Genomic DNA, 18,091 nt, shown 5'->3' with positions numbered 1-18,091 from the left:
TTTCTGGCTGTGTTTCCGTGAGAGTATTCTACAACTGTGCTCGAACGAAGACCGAACAGCGACGAACTGTCAAACTAAGACGCAAGTGAACGCGTCTATATATATATTATTGCAAAGAATTTTCTAAGTGTACTACTGAAATCATAGAGGAGCTTCGAAACCAATTGAAAAAAAAAGTTTAATGAGGAACTTCACAACGTATTAACGCCCTTGCCAATAAGTTTTTGTTTCTTTCACGTCAGCGGCATTTATTATAAAGGATTCCTCTTCATTAAGTGCATATCACGGTGTGTTCTAAGACACCACTTACGTTGTAAGCTAACATTGTGACGTTACGCTTTATCAGACCAAGACGCTTGTTTGCGAGCAATCCAACACCAACGTTATCTTTCTTCGGGTAGTCTCCTCTTCCTTTCCCTACTTCGTAACTGAACTTCCCATTGAAGGTAACTTCAATAGTGAAATTGCATTTCTGAAATACAAAAATAAAATAAAAAATAAACAAAAAGACCAGAATTGTTTTATTACTATAACACTATTTTAATGACTAAGTAAAAAAAATAAAATATGGGGTTTTACGTGCCAAAACCAACTTTCTGGGTATGAGGCACGCCGTAGTGGGGGACTCCGGAAACTTCGACCACCTGGGGTTCTTTATCATCATCATCATCATCATCATCATCATCATCATCATCATCATCATCATCATCATCATCATCATCATCATCATCATCATCATCAGCATTATCATCATCATCATCACCATCACCATCAACATCATCATCATCATCATCATCAGCAGCAGCAGCAGCAGCAGCCTGGTTACGCCCACTGCAGGGCAAAGGCCTCTCCCATACTTCTTCCAACTACCCTGGTCATGTACTAATTGTGGCCATGTTGTTCCTGCAAACTTCTTAATCTCATCCGCCCACCTAACATTCTGCCGCCCTCTGCTACGTTTCTCTTCCCTTGGAATCCATTCCGTAACTCTTAATGACCATCGGTTATCTTCCCTCCTCATTATGTGTCCTGCCCATGCCCATTTCTTTTTCTAAGATATTTTTCTAAGATTTCAACTAGGATATCATTAACTCGCGTTTGTTCCCTCACCCAATCTGCTCGTTTCTTATCCCTTAACGTTACACCTATCATTCTCCTTTCCATAGTTCGTTGTGTCGTCCTCAATTTAAGTAGGACCCTTTTCGTAAGCCTCCAGGTTTCTGCCCCGTACGTGAGTACTGGTAAGACACAGCTGTCATAAACTTTTCTCTTGAGGGATAATGGCAACCTGCTGTTCATGATATGAGAATGCCTGCCAAAGGCACCCCAGCCCATTCTTATTCTTCTGATTATTTCAGTCTCATGATCCGGATCCGCAGTCACTACCTGTCCTAAGTAGATGTATTCCCTTACCACTTCCACTGCCTCACTACCTATCGTAAACTGCTGTTCTCTTCCGAGACTGTTAAACATTACTTTAGGTTTCTGGAGATTAATATTTAGACCCACCCTTCGGCTTTGCCTCTCCAGGTCAGTGAGCATGCATTGCAGTTGGTCCGCTGAGTTACTAAGCAAGGCAATATCAAAAGCGAATCTTAAGTTACTAAGGTATTCTCCATTAACTCTTATCCCCAATTCTTCACAATCCAGGTCTCTGAATACCTCCTGTAAGCATGCTGTGAATAGCATTGGAGAGATTGTATCTCCCTGCCTGTCACCTTTCTTTATTGGGATTTTGCTGCTTTCTTTATGGTCGACTACGGTGGCTGTGGAGCCGCTATAGATATTTTTAAGTATTTTTACATACGGCTCGTCTACACCCTGATTCCGCAGTGCTTTCATGACTGCTGAGGTTTCGATTGAATCACACGCTTTCTCGTAATTAATGAAAGCGCTATATAAAGGTTGGTTATATTCCGCACAATTTTCTACCACCTGATCGATAGTGTGAATATGGTCTGTTGTTGAGTAGCCTTTGCGGAATCCTGCCTGGTCCTTTGGTTGACGGAAGTCTAAGGTGTTGCTGATTCTATTTGCAATTACCTTTGTAAATACTTTGTAGGCAACGGACAGTAAGCTGATCGGTCTAGAATTTTTCAAGTCTTTGGCGTCCCCTTTCTTATGGATTAGGATTACGTTATCGTTTTTCCAAGATTCCGGTACGCTCGAAGTCATGAGGCATTGCGTATACAGGGTGGTCAGTTTCTCTAGAACAATCTGCCCACCATCCTTCAACAAATCTGCTGCTACCTGATCCTCCCCAGCTCCCTTCCCCCTTTGCATAGCTCCCAAGGCTTTCTTTACTTCTTCCGGCGTTACCTGTGGGATTTCGAATTCCTCTAGACTATTCTCTCTTCCATTATCGTCGTGGGTGCCACTGGTACTGTATAAATCTCTACAGAACTCCTCAGCCACTTGAACTATCTCATCCATATTAGTAATGATAGCGCCGGATTTGTCTCTTAACGCATACATCTGATTCTTGCCAATTCCTAGTTTCTTCCTCACTGCTTTTAGGCTTGCTCCGTTCCTGAGAGCATTTTCAATTCTATCCATATTATACCTCCTTATGTTAGCTGTCTTACGCTTGTTGATTAACTTCGAAAGTTCTGCCAGTTCTATTCTAGCTGTAGGGTTAGAGGCTTTCATACATTGACGTTTCTTGATCAGATCTTTCGCCTCCTGCGATAGCTTACTGGTATCCTGTCTAACGGAGTTACCACCGACTTCTCTTGCACACTCCTTAATGATGCCCACAAGATTGTCGTTCATTGCTTCAACACTAAGGTCCTCTTCCTGAGTTACAGCCGAATACCTGTTCTGTAGTTTGATTTGGAATTCCTCTATTTTCCCTCTTACCGCTAACTCATTGATCGACGTCTTATATACCAGCTTCTTCCGTTCCCTCCTCAAGTCTAGGCTAATTCGAGTTCTTACCATCCTATGGTCACTGCAGCGCACCTTGCCGAGCACGACTACATTTTGTATGATGCCAGGGTTAGCGCAGTGTATGAAGTCTATTTCATTTCTAGTCTCACCGTTCAGGTTCCTCCACGTCCACTTTCGGCTATCCCGATTGCGGAAGAATGTATTCATTATCCGCATATTATTCTGTTCCGCAAACTCTACTAATAACTCTCCCCCGGTATTCCTAGTGCCTATGCCATATTCCCCCACTGCCTTATCTCCAGCCTGCTTCTTGCCTACCTTGGGATTGAAGTCGCCCATCAGTATAGTGTATTTTGTTTTGACTTTACCCATCGCCGATTCCACGTCTTCATAGAAGCTTTCGACTTCCTGGTCGTCATGACTGGATGTAGGGGCGTATACCTGTACAACCTTCATTTTGTACCTCTTATTAAGTTTCACAACAAGGCCTGCCACCCTCTCGTTAATGCTATAGAGTTCCTGTATGTTACCAGCTATATTCTTATTAATCAGGAATCCGACTCCTAGTTCTCGCCCCTCCGCTAAGCCCCGGTAGCAAAGGACGTGCCCGTTGTTTAGGACTGTATATGCTTCTTTTGGCCTCTTGACTTCACTGAGCCCTATTATATCCCATTTACTGCCCTCTAATTGCTCTAATAGCACTGCTAAACTCGCCTCACTAGATAACGTTCTAGCGTTAAACGTTGCCAGGTTCATATTCCAATGGTGGCCTGTCTGGGGTTCTTTAACGTGTACCTAAATCTAAGTACACGGGTGCTTTCGCATTTCGCCCCCATCGAAATGTGGCCGCCGTGGCCGGGATTTTTATTGACTAAGTATTAGCAGTATATTAAGTCAAATTAATGTTAGTTAACGTGAATGATCTTACAGCACCGAAAAGTGTATGTTAACAAAGGCGTCCTCTGTCCGTGATAGTCTATATATTCTGATTTTTGTTGTTGCTCACTTGTTGCTTGGACCTCGTAAAGCCCCAAACACATAGAAGCAACACTTAGAAAAAGTAATGTTTGCCAAATGCTAACACTTTAATGTAACGAAGAAAATACTACTTAACCAAGGGGAATATAGAGTTAAAAATTTCGGTCTTTAATACTGAGTGGTGCCTCTCAGTGAATGCAGAATCTTGACCTTTATCCACCACATGTCCATTGAATATAGCAGTCGAACTCATCTCGTGTTTGGCGATATGGGAGAAATAATGCTTTACTGCCTTTACGGCCTCATAGTTACTACCCGTTCACGTGACTAAGATGTTATATGAGTATATACTTGGTGATTCACCGCGCGACACTGCGTTATTTATTGGCCATGGGGAATATGCAGATCAATGATTTTGCCTAGAACGTTCTTTTTTTTTTTTTAATGTGGTAAAGTCCACCTCTAGACAACGTTACAAAGAGTGCCAGAGGCTTCTTCAGACCTCACAACACCAGCTAATGGCGGCATATAAACAAAAAGCTGCTTCAGCGCCTCATAAAACTTCCGTCGCTGCTTTAGGTTCACTAATGTCTTAGATTGGGAAGGAACTAAACTGCCAAGTGAAAAGTCTCTTCGGAACCGTTTCAGCCTCAGTTAGCTTGGTTTAAATAGGGTCCTAATGGAGCAGTTGGAAGCCGTATGAATGTGGCTAGTTTAGTTCACTTTGAGGAAAAACATAAGACTGCTTACAGAAATAATTTAGAATTGAAAAAAAGAATAATAACGCTTTAACGAGCAATAGCACTAAAGCATAAAAACGCATGACATGGCTAAAAGCGTCCTCTAGCATATGTCTGCATAGGCGCCGTTTACCGGGGGGGGGGGGGGCAGCGCTCTGAGGCCCGAGCTCCCTCCGGAGTTTTCCAGAGGGGGCATAGCGCCCCCCCCCCCCTTTCGAGGGTGCCGAGTCATACCCCTCACCCCCCCCCCCCCCCACACCTAAATTATGATTACCAGAATTTCGTCACCCACCTCACTTGAGGTCTCTTTTGACTTGCCCCGCCATTTTCACTTAAAATTTTATTGTGGCTAATAGCTTACTGCATCATTGTTGTCGCAGACGTGCTCAGCCTTTAATTCATATTTTCGCTTTATTTTTGCGAACCCTGACAATAGGATGACAAGCGCATTAGATGCGTCAGCGGCGGCTGCCTCAACCGTATTTTCTCACTTAAACATTGTTTTAAAGTTCCACTTTAAATACCATGCACATACAAAATATATTTAAATATATACACTGGACAAATATTATATTTTTCAAAGAGGAGGAGGTAGTCAATGAACAAATATCTCTAAAGTTATGGATAGCCTATGCCTAGAGAATGAATATGTTGCTGTATTTCGCCTCGCTTCAAATTGCTTTGTGTGCCTTTTTGACCCTGAGAAAATAACAACAACAACCTGGAGACTTTAGTGACCCATTTGGCAGAGTCTTTTATCAAAGGCGTGTGAAATGCAGGTGAAGGATTTGTCTCAGTATTGCTTCTCTTTCCAGTAAGCAATGCTAACGACTCACGAAGAAAAAAAATATTGTAATAACTTACAACACTTATTAGGGATGGAAACATTGTCACTTGCATGCAGAGGTCATAAATATATACAGGGTGTCCCAATTAACAATCATGCACCGAGATTTAAAAGAAAAACGAGCAATTTCGTTACTCGAAGAAAACCTAATGCACTTTGTTTTCGGTACACTGGAGTAGCTGCAAGCAATTTTTTTCAATACTGAGATTTAATTAGGTAATTGTAATTATTTGTCTAACTCGAGACATGCTGTGCTAATTATCAAAGTCAAAGTGTCAATGAGGCATTTGTAGGCACAGCCAAGGGACATCTAACTGCGGTATTTTCAGCGGCGTGCTGATTGCGTTGTATTCTTTCCGACTGACAAATAAACTACGAGAAATATGAAAAATAGCACCTGACTGCGCATCCATCCGCATCATAAAGGAGCGCCCTCGAACAGGCTCCCTCCTAGTTAGAACGAAATAAAAGAAATAAAGAAAAACATAGTAATCGAGCCAGTTCCTTATCTGCCCCGCCCGGCCGGCTGAAGTAACACGTCGTGTTCGGTGTTAGTTGCGAACAAGGGCGCGATCGGAGTTCTTTGTTCGATACGCGTTCTGTTCGGTTGCTGCAGCGTCACAATGTAGCAGTATGCAAAATTTCTGAGAACGGGGCGGAGAGAGCAGCCAGTCGGCAGTCGGTGAACTCCCCGGAAGTTTACTGCCCTCGTTTGTCGTCTGCTTGCAGAGAGTATATTGCAATACTAAAGCTTCTCGTCTTCCAATTAATGAAATCTTTATCTAAAAAATCTATTTTTTTCTTCTCGAACCCAAACACGTTTTCAAATAGTACTACGAGTGAGTACTGCAATTCATAACTATTACTCTCTCTGCGTCGTCCCTAGGTGGTGTCGCGCTCAGCGAGAAGAAAAAAGAAACGACGGGAACAGTGACGCACTTTTCAAGAGTCAGCAAGAACATTCCAGTGGCTGGCGGGCACCGATGATGGGGCCGATTTCGCTGTACAACCAACGCCCTATTTGTTTCGAGGAACGAAAGCGACGCCGGAATTCGCTTTCTGCCATTTCTTAAAACGCGTTTCACGCCGCCACCCGCTCTCCTTCCTCCTCGAGAAACGCCATCGCAACAACCGAAGTTCCCAACGCAGTCGCCATTTTTCTCGAAATAAACTATGAATTGGATCAGAACGTGCTATTCAGCTGACGAAGCCGCCGTTTGGATCCAATCCAATCCACCAGACGCGCCATGCGAAGCCGATCGCACCCCAAGCTGCAATAGCTGTTGTCTTAGTGTAGATAAAGTGCACGCATGGTATCTTTCTCTTTTAAGGCGGAAGCCTTTAATGGCTTATTGTCAAGGTCATCTGCCGTTAGCAAAAACTGTCACAGCTTTCCGGCCTCGCGATTGGTATCCTCTGCGTCATGACGTCACTGTCGTTAGGCGCAGGTGTGCGCTTCCTGATTGGCTCGCGTGCATGACGTCCACGTCGTCAAGTGCGGGTGTCGCGGTGGTTCGGCGTCGCGCGTGACGACTCATCACATCGGCACGCGTCCAGGGACTCGAAGAGCCACCTCAAAAGAGGCAATGCGTTTAAAGCGACTTGCTGCATCCCCGGGTACCAAGGCAAATGAAGCTCGGAAGCGCCGTGACCGCCATCTTGCCGCGGCAAGCCGAGCAAGTACAAGTCAATCGAGCGAAGTGGATGACGAGGATGGCCAACTACACCCCGACGCCGCCATGGAAGACGCGTCTCCTCCTGATCCACAAACGGTGCTGCAACAGTTCCAGGCGGCCACAAACTACATTAACAGACACTTCGTCCCGAACGACGTCGCCGGCATTTATTAAACGAACAAACATTCACACAACGGTGTACGAGTTGTGTGCCTCCGTGGTGTTTCCGACGCAACAAATCACCATTGGCAATGGTGTCAGGCTTCCGCCGTTTCGATCTTTGGTCTCGACAAAGTGCCTTCCGTTTTTTTTTCTGCCACAGAACCTATCACCACAAAGGTGAATTGACAACATCAGTGCAAAGTTTTAAAGGTGCGTTTTGTTTCGCCCTAGTCGCCATTTCTTTCTCTAGTGAGCAGAAGGTAAACGTGATCCTTGCCTTGGGAGCTGCAAATGCCAAGAAGAGGAAGGCCGCAAATATATATCAGTTTGGAAGCGTAGCGGTAGACCAAACGCATCGAGTATCATCAGAAATTATGAAAACCTGAGACAAACCGGCAGCTGCTAGAAACAGCGGCGTAGGACTCCACCTGTGAGGCCTAGCCTACGCACGGATGTTTTAGCAGTTATGGCCTCATACCCTCGGGACGTGGCCGCTCAGGTACTAATTTCCAAGTTTACTTTGGAGGATCCTAAATGACTCGGCCTTTTACCCGTACCACCTTAACCTGCACCAATGCTTGGAATATGGGAGCCTGTAGGATCGTCTAGATTTCTCGAATTGGGCCCTCCAAAAAGCCGTTGAATCACCAGACTTTTTGAGCAACATCACGTGCACCGATGAAGCCAATTTTTGCAGAAACAGTGAGGTAAATTTACATAATACACATTATTGGAGTGACTCCAATCCAGACGGGGTAAAGCGCACTCGGCACCAGTACCAGGGGTCGCTCAATGAATGGTTCGGTATTTACGCCGGTGCTGTAATCGGTTCCATCTTCTTCGATCACACACCGACTGGACAGCGTTACATGAACGAAGTCCTTGAAGCAGTGGTTGATCAGTTTGTCAGCGAAGTCCCACTATCCCGTCTTCCACTTTTCTAGTATCGGCAAGGTGGGCCACCAGCACACAGCAGCAGCCGAGCACGAAACTGGTTGGGTGCGACTTTTCATGAGCAATAGATTGGAATGCACGGGCCTGTATATTGACCGGTTAGGTCACCTGACCTCTCTCAACTCGATTTCATTTTTTGGGGTTATGTGAAAGGTCGTGTTTACTCGATCGAGACGGACGTCAGATGAGCTCAAAGCAAGGATAACGGATGTCGGCCGTATAATTCCTGCGTCGGTCATCAAAAAAGCCACAGAAGATGTGATAAAGCGGACTCAGTATTGCATAGCTGCAGACGGAGAGCTATCCGAGCACGTCCTCCAGGCAGCAGCAGGTGTTCAACGGCGCTTGCGAATTCACAGATGATAAAGGCATACTGAAATATGACGGTTTTAAATGCGTAAGCATTTCTATGCTTACCCAACTGAAAAACAGTCCCTCCGTCCATCCCGCAAGACGATCGCTTTTAACATAGCGCCCGCAGCAGCGAGCGAATTTACCTGCGTGCTTTCTCTGACTTGGACGCCAAAGAGCGGCGAGAACACAGCGCTCACGCAGCTCTCAGCACATGCCGCACTCTGCGGCTTTCGCAGATCGCTCTCAAGATACGGGTCGCGCCACCGCAGCAGTCTTAGCCGCCTACGGAGCACGGTTGATCACAGTTCATAATGGTTCAGTGTACCTAATAAATGTTGCATATATTTCCTTCATTTGCTACATCTCCCTGGTTTTTTCATCCCACGTTCACATCCACTGTGGGCTATCTATAACACCAGTGAACATTGCTTCTACTCGCCTCTTCTACGTTGTCTCGTGCAGGTTCGGTGTTGCAACCGCGCTTCTCCGTTTCACAGTTTTTTCGCGTTCGTTCTCGTAATTATACGAAACGCACCAGCGTACTACCACTAAACACCACGCCAGTACTACGAAATGTTTACGGATCATTCATATAAATCCCAGAGAAGTTTCTGCGTGGATTTTTCTTTCTTTTTGTGCAGACGTCCCGATTGCTAATTCCGCTCATTTAGAAGTGGTACATTTACTTTCTTGAACGCATTGATTTTGCATTTTCTCTATACGTGAGTCGCTTCCCGGTCTGTTTATTTCGTGTTTATTTTATGCCACGAACCTGTTTTTGCAGCACGTATACATTCTAATGAAGAAATGATAGATTCACTTTAATTTGCCATTGGTCCGAAGGAACTTTCTGCCGCGAGATATAGCTGCTCAAGCACTCTTTCGATTCGGTGCGAGCAGAGCCGGGATTTTCAAACGTTCTATGCCTATTCCGTTGCTTTCCGTGTTTCGTGCGTAGGCAGAGCGGCGCTTCCACCGTGTTACCAAAAAGCGTTTGTTATTGATGTGATCAGTCGCCCTTGAGAGACGGTCGCCAAAAACACCGCAGTTATATGTCATTGGGGGTGCCTACAAATGCCTCATTGACGCTTTCCATATCACGACAGTACTTCTGGAGTTAGATAGTTCATTACAGTTACCTAATTAAATCTCAGTAACGAAAACATTCCTGGCAGCTACTCCCCTGCACTGGAAACAATGTGCACTAAGTTTTCTTCGAGTAACGCAATTGCTCTTCTTTTAAGTCTTGGTGCATGATAGTAGGGACACCCTGTATGCACCTTGGACACCAAAGTGAAGCCAAGCCGGATTCGCTCAAATTAAGAATCAACAGCAGTCATGCACAGCAGCGCTTATACTCTGACTCACAGAAAAAAAAAAGAGAGATAGATGCTGCAGTTTTTCCGGAAAGGCGAAACAGTATTAATGATAGCGAACTGTAAGACAATTTCACGAAGGAAGATTACACCACAGAGAGACGCCAGATTTTTGGTGGTGCAAGAGGACTCAGGCTGTGAAACCGAACTGTCTCCTACCACGAGGTCTTGTATATACTCATATAAGACCGGCACTTCAGTGAACAATTCTTCGATGTCACACGAAGTTTCTTCAAGTGCAACTGTTATTAAATGTCACACACACACACACACACACACACACACACACACACACACACACACACACACACACACACACACACACACACACGCACACGCACACGCACACGCACACACACACACACACACACACACACACACACACACGTATATATATACATACGACGGTTGATCCAGAAATAAGGTTCCCATCAATTTTAGAAATAGGCAACATTGTTTATTCTCATAGAAATTTACGTCATTGGAAAGATGAAACGTTCCTTTATTTTTTTACATAATCGCCATCATTTTCTACGCATTCTTGTAGACCGTACTCCAATTTCTGTATCCAAATGTCGTAGAACTCCGCCGCCAATACGTTGAGGAAGCATTTCACCTTTTCTTTGACTTTATCGTCGTTCCAGAAGCGTTGGCCCCACAAATGTTCGTTTAACTTGGGGAACAAGTGATAATAACTAGGCGCGAGGTCTGGAATGTACGGTGGGGGGGGGGGGTGGCATGACAGTCCACCCAAAGTTTGTCAAAAGTTCCTGGGTTTGACGGGAGGAGTGAAGTCGGGCGTTGTCGTGAAGCAGCGTTACACCGTCTGCCAGTCGTCCTTGCCGGTGGTTCTGGATAGTTCGCCTGAGTTTTCTTAGTGTTGCACAATAACTGTCTGAGTTGATTGTTGTCCCACGTTCCATGAAATCGATCAGCAGTACTCCCTTACGATCCCAAAAAACACTGGCCATGACTTTGCCAGCAGAAGGAGGTTGCTTGAACTTCTTTGCGACTGGTGCCTCTGGGTAGCGCCACTGTTCCGATTTTTGTTTCGTTTCGGCAGTGAAATAAAATACCCACGTTCCGCCTCCCGTAACAATGGAGTCCAAGAATTCTTCCTTATCTTCTTGACACTTTGAAAAAACTGGCGAGCACAGTCAAGGCGTTTCTCCTTGTGGTCTGATGTCAATAGCCGCGGTACCCTTCGATCACAAGACTCGTGGTACCCTAATTTTTCAGTCAAAGTTCTTTCCACTGTACCGGGAGAGCTCCCAGGAATCTGAGCAACAAGTTTACGGACGGTGATCCTCCTGTTTTGAAGCACTTTGCGTTAGACGAGCTCGATAACCACCTCCGAAACTGACCGTCTTCTACTCCGTTCTTCATTGTTGACTTCCTTCCGACCGGCACTAAACTCACTGCACCACTTTCGAACGCGTTGAACGGGCATACTCTTGTCGCCATACACCCCTGTCAACTGACGATGAATATCCACGGGTGGAGTCCCTTTGGCGTGGAAAAAGCGAATTACGGAACGAATCTCGCACTTAGCGGGATCACCAATGGGAACCTCTATATCGGACGGCTGCTGAGCCAAGAATGCGCGACGCAGCGAAGCGCGGCCGGAGGAATCGAGAGGGGAGGAACAGGCGCGTGCAGCAGCTCTTGTTCTTGTGTCAAGTTGTTTGTGTGTGTGTTTTCTTTAGCGACCTCATGCCATCTTTATACACTGCCTTTGATTTATGGAACACTGTCTTTGTATCGAAAGTAATATTTCTCATGGTAATACTGTGGTTTGATGCAATGTATTTTGTTCACTATCATACTATGTTAATATTTATTTCTGTGTTGCTCACTGCTGTATCGACTGTTTTGGGGAACTGTGACCTCGTCAGGCTTACCGCCTTTTGTCGCTGTTCCCTCTTTCATCTTTGAAGGAAAATAAACTTTAACCTTCAACCTTCAACTGTGGCGAAGCTGTTAAATCAGGAAAGTTAGACTGCAAGCGCAGAGAGCATAATGGAGCGATTGGTAGCTAAATACTTGCCTCTCAGGAAAGAGAATCAGGAAGTAAGTTATCCAGATTACTTAACGGTAGAATGCAACTTTATGGATCAGGAATTAACGGAACGTGAGGTACGGACGGCACTGTATGATTTGAATAGTAGGTCAGCAGCTGGCCCGGATGGCATCTCTAACAGATTGCTTAAGAATTTGGACGACGAAGCAATCAAATATCTGACCAAATAGATTAATGAATTATGGAAAGATGGGGTATATCCAGAAGAATGGAGGACGGTGCCAGTACTATCTTAACATTAAAACCGGCCAAACAACTCAACTTGGATAACCTCAGGCCAATTTAGTTAACATCACGTCTAGGGAAGGCAATGGAGCATCTCATATTGAACAGGTTAACGAAATATGTGGAGGACAACGACATCCACCCGCCGCGGTTGCTCAGTGGCTATGGTGTTAGGCTGCCGAGCACGAGGTCGCGGGATCGAATCCCGGCCACGGCGGCCGCATTTCGATGGGGGCGAAATGCGAGAACACCCATGTACTTAGATTTAGGTGCACGTTAAAGAACCCCAGGTGGTCGAAATTTCCGGAGTCCTCCACTACGGCGTGCCTCATAATCAGAAAGTGGTTTTGGCACGTAAAACCCCATAATAAAAAAAATAAATAAAACAACGACATCCTACCGTGTAATCTGATTGGTTTCAGACCAGGCTTGTCCACACAAGATGCCATGTTGTTAATCAAACGTCAACTCCTCTTAGCCAAACCAAAGAACACTCGAGCCCTCTTGGAGTTAGATGTCGAAAGATATTTTGACAGAGCAAAGCATAGATCAATAGTTGAAGTCATTTGCGAACTGGGATTGGGCAGAAAACTCTATGAAGTGCTTAAAACATTTCTTTGCAATCGCTCACCTCACCTCAGATTCGGGGATATATAATCAAAGAAGATGGATCTCTGATACAGAGGGACACCACAAGGGTCGGTCTTGTCACCTATGCTTTTCAACCTAGCCATATCAAAAGTGGCAAAGTGATTACAAGAGATGAAGGGCATTCACTTTACCATTTATGGAAACGATGTGACTATATGGACCGCTGAAGAAAATATCGGACCGGCAGAAAGCACATTTCAGAAGAGCGTTTATGAGGTAGAGTCCATTTTAGAAGACATGGGACTCAAATGCTCTGCTGATAAGTCTGAACTCATAGTAATCAATAAAAGGAGAACGGGTAGAAAATCGAGGGGATATGTACCCGAGGAAGAACCCAGGTTAGTACTAACCATGAAGGCAGGCAAATATGTTAAGTATAATCCATTAGAGTCTTAGGGTTATTCCTGGAGGCAAACGGGGCAAGAGGGGCAAACGGAACATCAAAAGCAAGACTGAGTATGAAATAAGATCGCTAAGGAGAATCACTAACAGGCACTGAGGGTTAGGAGAGGAGAGCGCCATGAGACTGGTCCACGCTTCCGCCTTGTGTCACTTCTCATATCTAGCTGGGATGCTCAGTTGGACGCAGGCAGAGATGAACGAGTTGAACCAATTAATTAAAAGGCTTGTCAAAACAACAGTGGGGTTACCAGTTAACACGTCGGATGATAAATTAATGAAACTGAGGCTCCACAACACAATAGCCAAGATAATTGAAGCTCAGCAAATTGCCCACAGAGAGAGGCTTTCTGGAACAAGGTCAGGTAGAGTAATACTCGAAGAGGTAAGGGGGTACCCAACCGAATCCAAAATTTCAGGTGAATACACAGTAGAACTAAAAGATAATCAAGGCGACTCCTTTCCCCAGAGATATGCACCCGGTGCACAACCTGGAAAGAGGAAAGGCAAGGGCCAAAGCTCTCCTGCAAGAGAAAGAACACGACAGAGAACATGGGGCTTTTGTAGATGCTGCATGGGTCAGAGGTAAGAAAGCCTTTACGGCAGCAGATGTAGATGTAGATGGACTCACTAGGGATTCTATTACAATCATGACTAAAGACACGACAGTCGTGGAACAAGTTGCGATAGCATTGACTTTAATGAGTAATAAGTGGACGCGAATTTACAGTGACTCTAACATGGCTGTTAGACACTTTACTAAAGGCTTTGTAACAAAAAGGGCTGCCCAGCTGATCGGTGAGATGGACAGCCCAGGGATCTAAATCCGCTTGTTTCCTGCACACCTGGGGTCTGTCGATCCATCTCGGAAGAATTTAAACGCGATGGCTAACGCAGCTGCACAAGTTGTTACTATCCACGTACTACGCGACCAGAACCATAATGATGTACAGGAGGAGAAATGGGACCAATTACTTACATATAATGAAATCACGAAGCATTGCTACATGAACAGAGGGGAATTCCAAAGGCCATACGCTAATGTCAATAGAGCTCAAGTGGTGACTCCGAGATTGTTACAGACAAGAACTTATCCGAGTCCAAACTTCATTAACAAGCTATACCCAGAAAGAGAGGTACCAATCATGTGCGAGAAGTGTAATGACATCCTTACTCTGGATCATATGCTTTGGCAGTGTCCTGTGTCTTTCACGGACTGTGGCAAGGAAAGAGACTGGTGGCGACGAGTCCTTGACAGTGGAGTTCTCTTAGATCAAGTACAGACCGTCCAGAACGCTCACGATACTGCGGTAAGGTTAAACCTTACTGTCCCGACGTAGAAGCCGCCTACGTCAACTTAAAGGTTGATCTTCAGGACCTGAATAAATTTCATCATACTCTACCGCTAACCTGGGGGCAGGAATTGGAAAGACGGAAATGATACGTAGAAAGTCAGGGCGGTTAACCAAATTAAACTTGGTTTGGCTAACTCGGTAAGGCGACAGAAAGACTTGAAAGAGAAAAGATTGGCACGCAGAACATAAAACGCACATATTATCTATAATAGGGGTCACACACAAAGTTCGGAAAGTATATCACGTACTGGATTGGACACGTCAGGAACTGGATCAGTGGGGCTATAGCTTTCTGCACGGAGTTCCTTTGGGAGCCCTGAACTAGAACAATTTATTTTTACAGTGCACGACTTTTGAGTCTCCAAAACAATTCGTACGTCACTTACGTCTCCGCCCTATATCGCGGGCAGAGACAAAGAATGCGTGTTAATGAAGTGTTCTTACAGCCACACATTATCTTTTCTACAAGCAGACAAAGAGACGGAAGTGTTTATTAGCGAACAAACGCGAGTCTCTGAACTTTTACAATTAAATGAACAAGGGAAGCTGGGTAAGTCATGTAATTGCATAGCAGGGGACAATGCGTTCTGTTACCCTCTTAGACCACGTTAATATCCACAGAAATTGTCGTGCAGTGGACAAAACAAGCAATGGCGCCGGCCTTTGTTTGCTGCTTGTTGTTCCTTGCCGTTGCCATGACAATAACTGCACCCGCCGTGGTTGCTTAGTGGCTATGGTGTTCGGCTGCTAAGCACGAGGTCGCGGGATCGAATCCCGGCCACGGCGGCCGCAGTTAGGTGGGGGTGAAATGCGAAAACACCAGTAATACTTAGATTCAGGTGCGCTTTAAAGAACCCCAGGTGGTCGAAATTTCCGGAGTCTCCCACTACGACGTGCCTCATAATCAGAAAGTGGTTTTGGCACGTAAAACCCCATAATTTAATTTTGTTTTTAACAATCACTGCTGCCGCCACCAACACAATACGCCACCATACCCGATACAAATGCAGGAGCCTGCGGCTGATGCGTTTTCGAATTTCACTGGGCTTTACTTCAGGCACCCTCTCACTAGAACTATGAAAAGGCAGCACAACAAAACATGTATTTAGAATTAAATTTGTTGACTGAAGTACTTGTTCCTTGCCACGAGGCTGTGTCGTAGTCAGTCATTATTATTTTGCAAGGAGATATTTAGTTGCAACAGGCGTTCTGCTCAAAAAGGCCTAAAAGTAAGGTTGATTATTATAATAAAAACTAGTTACTGCATGTATATGACGTACAGTAACAGCACTTTTGGTATTAGATAGCTAAATTGAAAAAAAAAAGGAATTCACCGACTTTTACGATACTCCCTAATGCAAAATTTTCGCGCATCTCTATACGTACGTGTTTTCATTTCGCGATATATTAAGACAAAAAATTTGAGAGAGACAAGACTTGTCGAAGGTTGCAGTATAGTCGCCGATGTCACGTGGCTTCCAGAATGTACTACACAATTCGCGTCGCGGATACAATAAGATTACAAAAGAATCCCAAACCATGACAATCGAAACAAGCGTGAACGAGATCAAACCAAGCAAACGAAACAAGTGCGAGCGAGAGATGACACGAGCAGACGATAGTACGAAACGAGCGGTTCGGCTTAGACCAGATACGAGTACGCATCGAGCGGTCGGGCGGGTCCGCATCACACCAGTTTCCCGCGCGCACATCAGTGAAGGAGCAGCTCTCATTGGTCTCCGCCGTTCGCAGCTGGCATCTTTCATCTACCACTTCGCGTTCGCTCTTTCATCTTTCGTTGAGCTCGTTCGCTCGGTTAAGCCACCGACGCCGACGCTCGCTGCAAGAACAGGCGCCTAAGAACTGCGCTAAAAAAAATGGTATTGACTGTCTGAGATCAGCAGGATATGGTGTTTGGACCGGAACGATGTGGCTAGAATCCATGTTGTACTGCATAAAAAATTCGTTTGTTTCTCGATTGTAAAAGCATGTCGTGAAAATGTGTTGTCCTAGTTCTATCAGTCATGTGCCACAGCAATCAGGAAACGTCGCCAAAAACCTAGCTTCAGCAGTAAAATAATAATTTTGGTTTAACATTCGCAGTGGAGGGAGAATTTCACGTTGTAGTCATCGCCCCAAAGTGGGGCTTCTGCTGTAAAAAATGTTGTGAAAACATTTCTGATAGGGCTATGGTTTCGTTCTCTTCCACATTCGTCTTAATACATTTTTTGCATATAAAAAGCACATGTTCATATTTCGCTGACACAGTACCGATTTATTAACGCTTGGTATGGCCTAAACCAACTATGCGCATGCGCCATGCGTGCGTGCTCTAATTCAATTTGTTGTTAATGTCGCTGAAGCTCGCACAAAATAACGTATTTTCTCGAACAACAAGAAGAAAATTTCATTTCTTGGTGTGTAAGTGCCTGTGCTTTCCTAAGTAGAAAATTATATTACAGTTGTGACATTCTTATGGAACTTGTGATATGCATACCTTTTCGGGAGAGGGTTCATTGGGCTCAAGTGGCGTCGTCAGGTTATCTGGATTCCAAAGGGCAAATGAAGCTTGGCTAATGTTAACTCTGAAAGTTTCGTTTTTTTGACCCTTATATAGCACTGATAGATTCACGAATATTTCAAACGGAGTCCATATTCCGTGATAGATCCGCCACAAAAAGTAATCCTTGCACACACTATAGTTTAAGTTCTTCGTTTGCTGACACCCATCATCGTAAGCAGGCTCTTTTGCAGTCACTGCAACTGGGGTTCTGAAAAACAAAATTGTATAAACTTAGAAGCACTATTCACTGTACTTGACATACCGTAGAGAAGTCACACATTCCCGGTTTCAGGGAAGTAAGAAAGGTAAGATTTAAGCAGAGGAAGCAAACCTGCCACTTCTAACATCGAATATTTGACCTACAGAAAGTTGCTGGTGCGGAACACAGCCTGCATCGCGAGAACTTTAATTCGAAGATGCCATCAGGTGGAGTGAAAGTGGTCTTCACTCAATGTCTCTCGCTGCGTTTGTTTAGCCAGCAGCGTGCTGGTAATGACATGGCGAAACCCACATTCATTGAATGTTAGCCTAGCGCGCTAGCTATCTGACGAAGAGGACAGACATCTGTCGTTGCGACTTCGTTTAGGCTTTGATAATCAATGCCAAAACACAGTTTCATTCTCTTTGATCACTAGGACTGCCGGGTAATATTATTAGGCTGGATAATTTCGTCGTGTAGCATTCAACGCATTTGTGTGCAATGAAGGTTCCAAGAACTCGTCATAGGCACAAACAAAGACAAGCTGGACGACGCGACAGTCAAGATTTAGTAAAAAAAAAAAAAAAAACATAGCCTCCAGTTTGGGCCCCTTGAATATGCGTTGGCGATGCGGCTTCGGTGC

The 18,091-nt window shown here is 44.8% G+C and overlaps 1 long non-coding RNA gene across 4 annotated transcripts in view; it reads right to left on the bottom strand.

Moving 5' to 3' along the window:
• Window positions 1-164: 164 nt before the first annotated feature.
• The window catches only part of LOC142559552 (uncharacterized), a 96,578-nt gene continuing 78,651 nt past the window's right edge, over window positions 165-18,091 (bottom strand). For all 4 annotated transcript variants that reach the window (XR_012823155.1, XR_012823157.1, XR_012823154.1 and 1 more), the window contains exons 5-6: window positions 17,184-17,457; window positions 165-472 (exon numbers count right to left, since the gene is read on the bottom strand). This is a non-coding gene — a long non-coding RNA (uncharacterized LOC142559552). The remainder of the gene's footprint in view (window positions 473-17,183; window positions 17,458-18,091) is intronic.

This window comes from Dermacentor variabilis, chromosome 10 (genome assembly GCF_050947875.1).
Source record: "Dermacentor variabilis isolate Ectoservices chromosome 10, ASM5094787v1, whole genome shotgun sequence".
Taxonomy (NCBI): domain Eukaryota; kingdom Metazoa; phylum Arthropoda; class Arachnida; order Ixodida; family Ixodidae; genus Dermacentor; species Dermacentor variabilis.
This window is presented reverse-complemented; position numbering and strand designations above follow the sequence as displayed.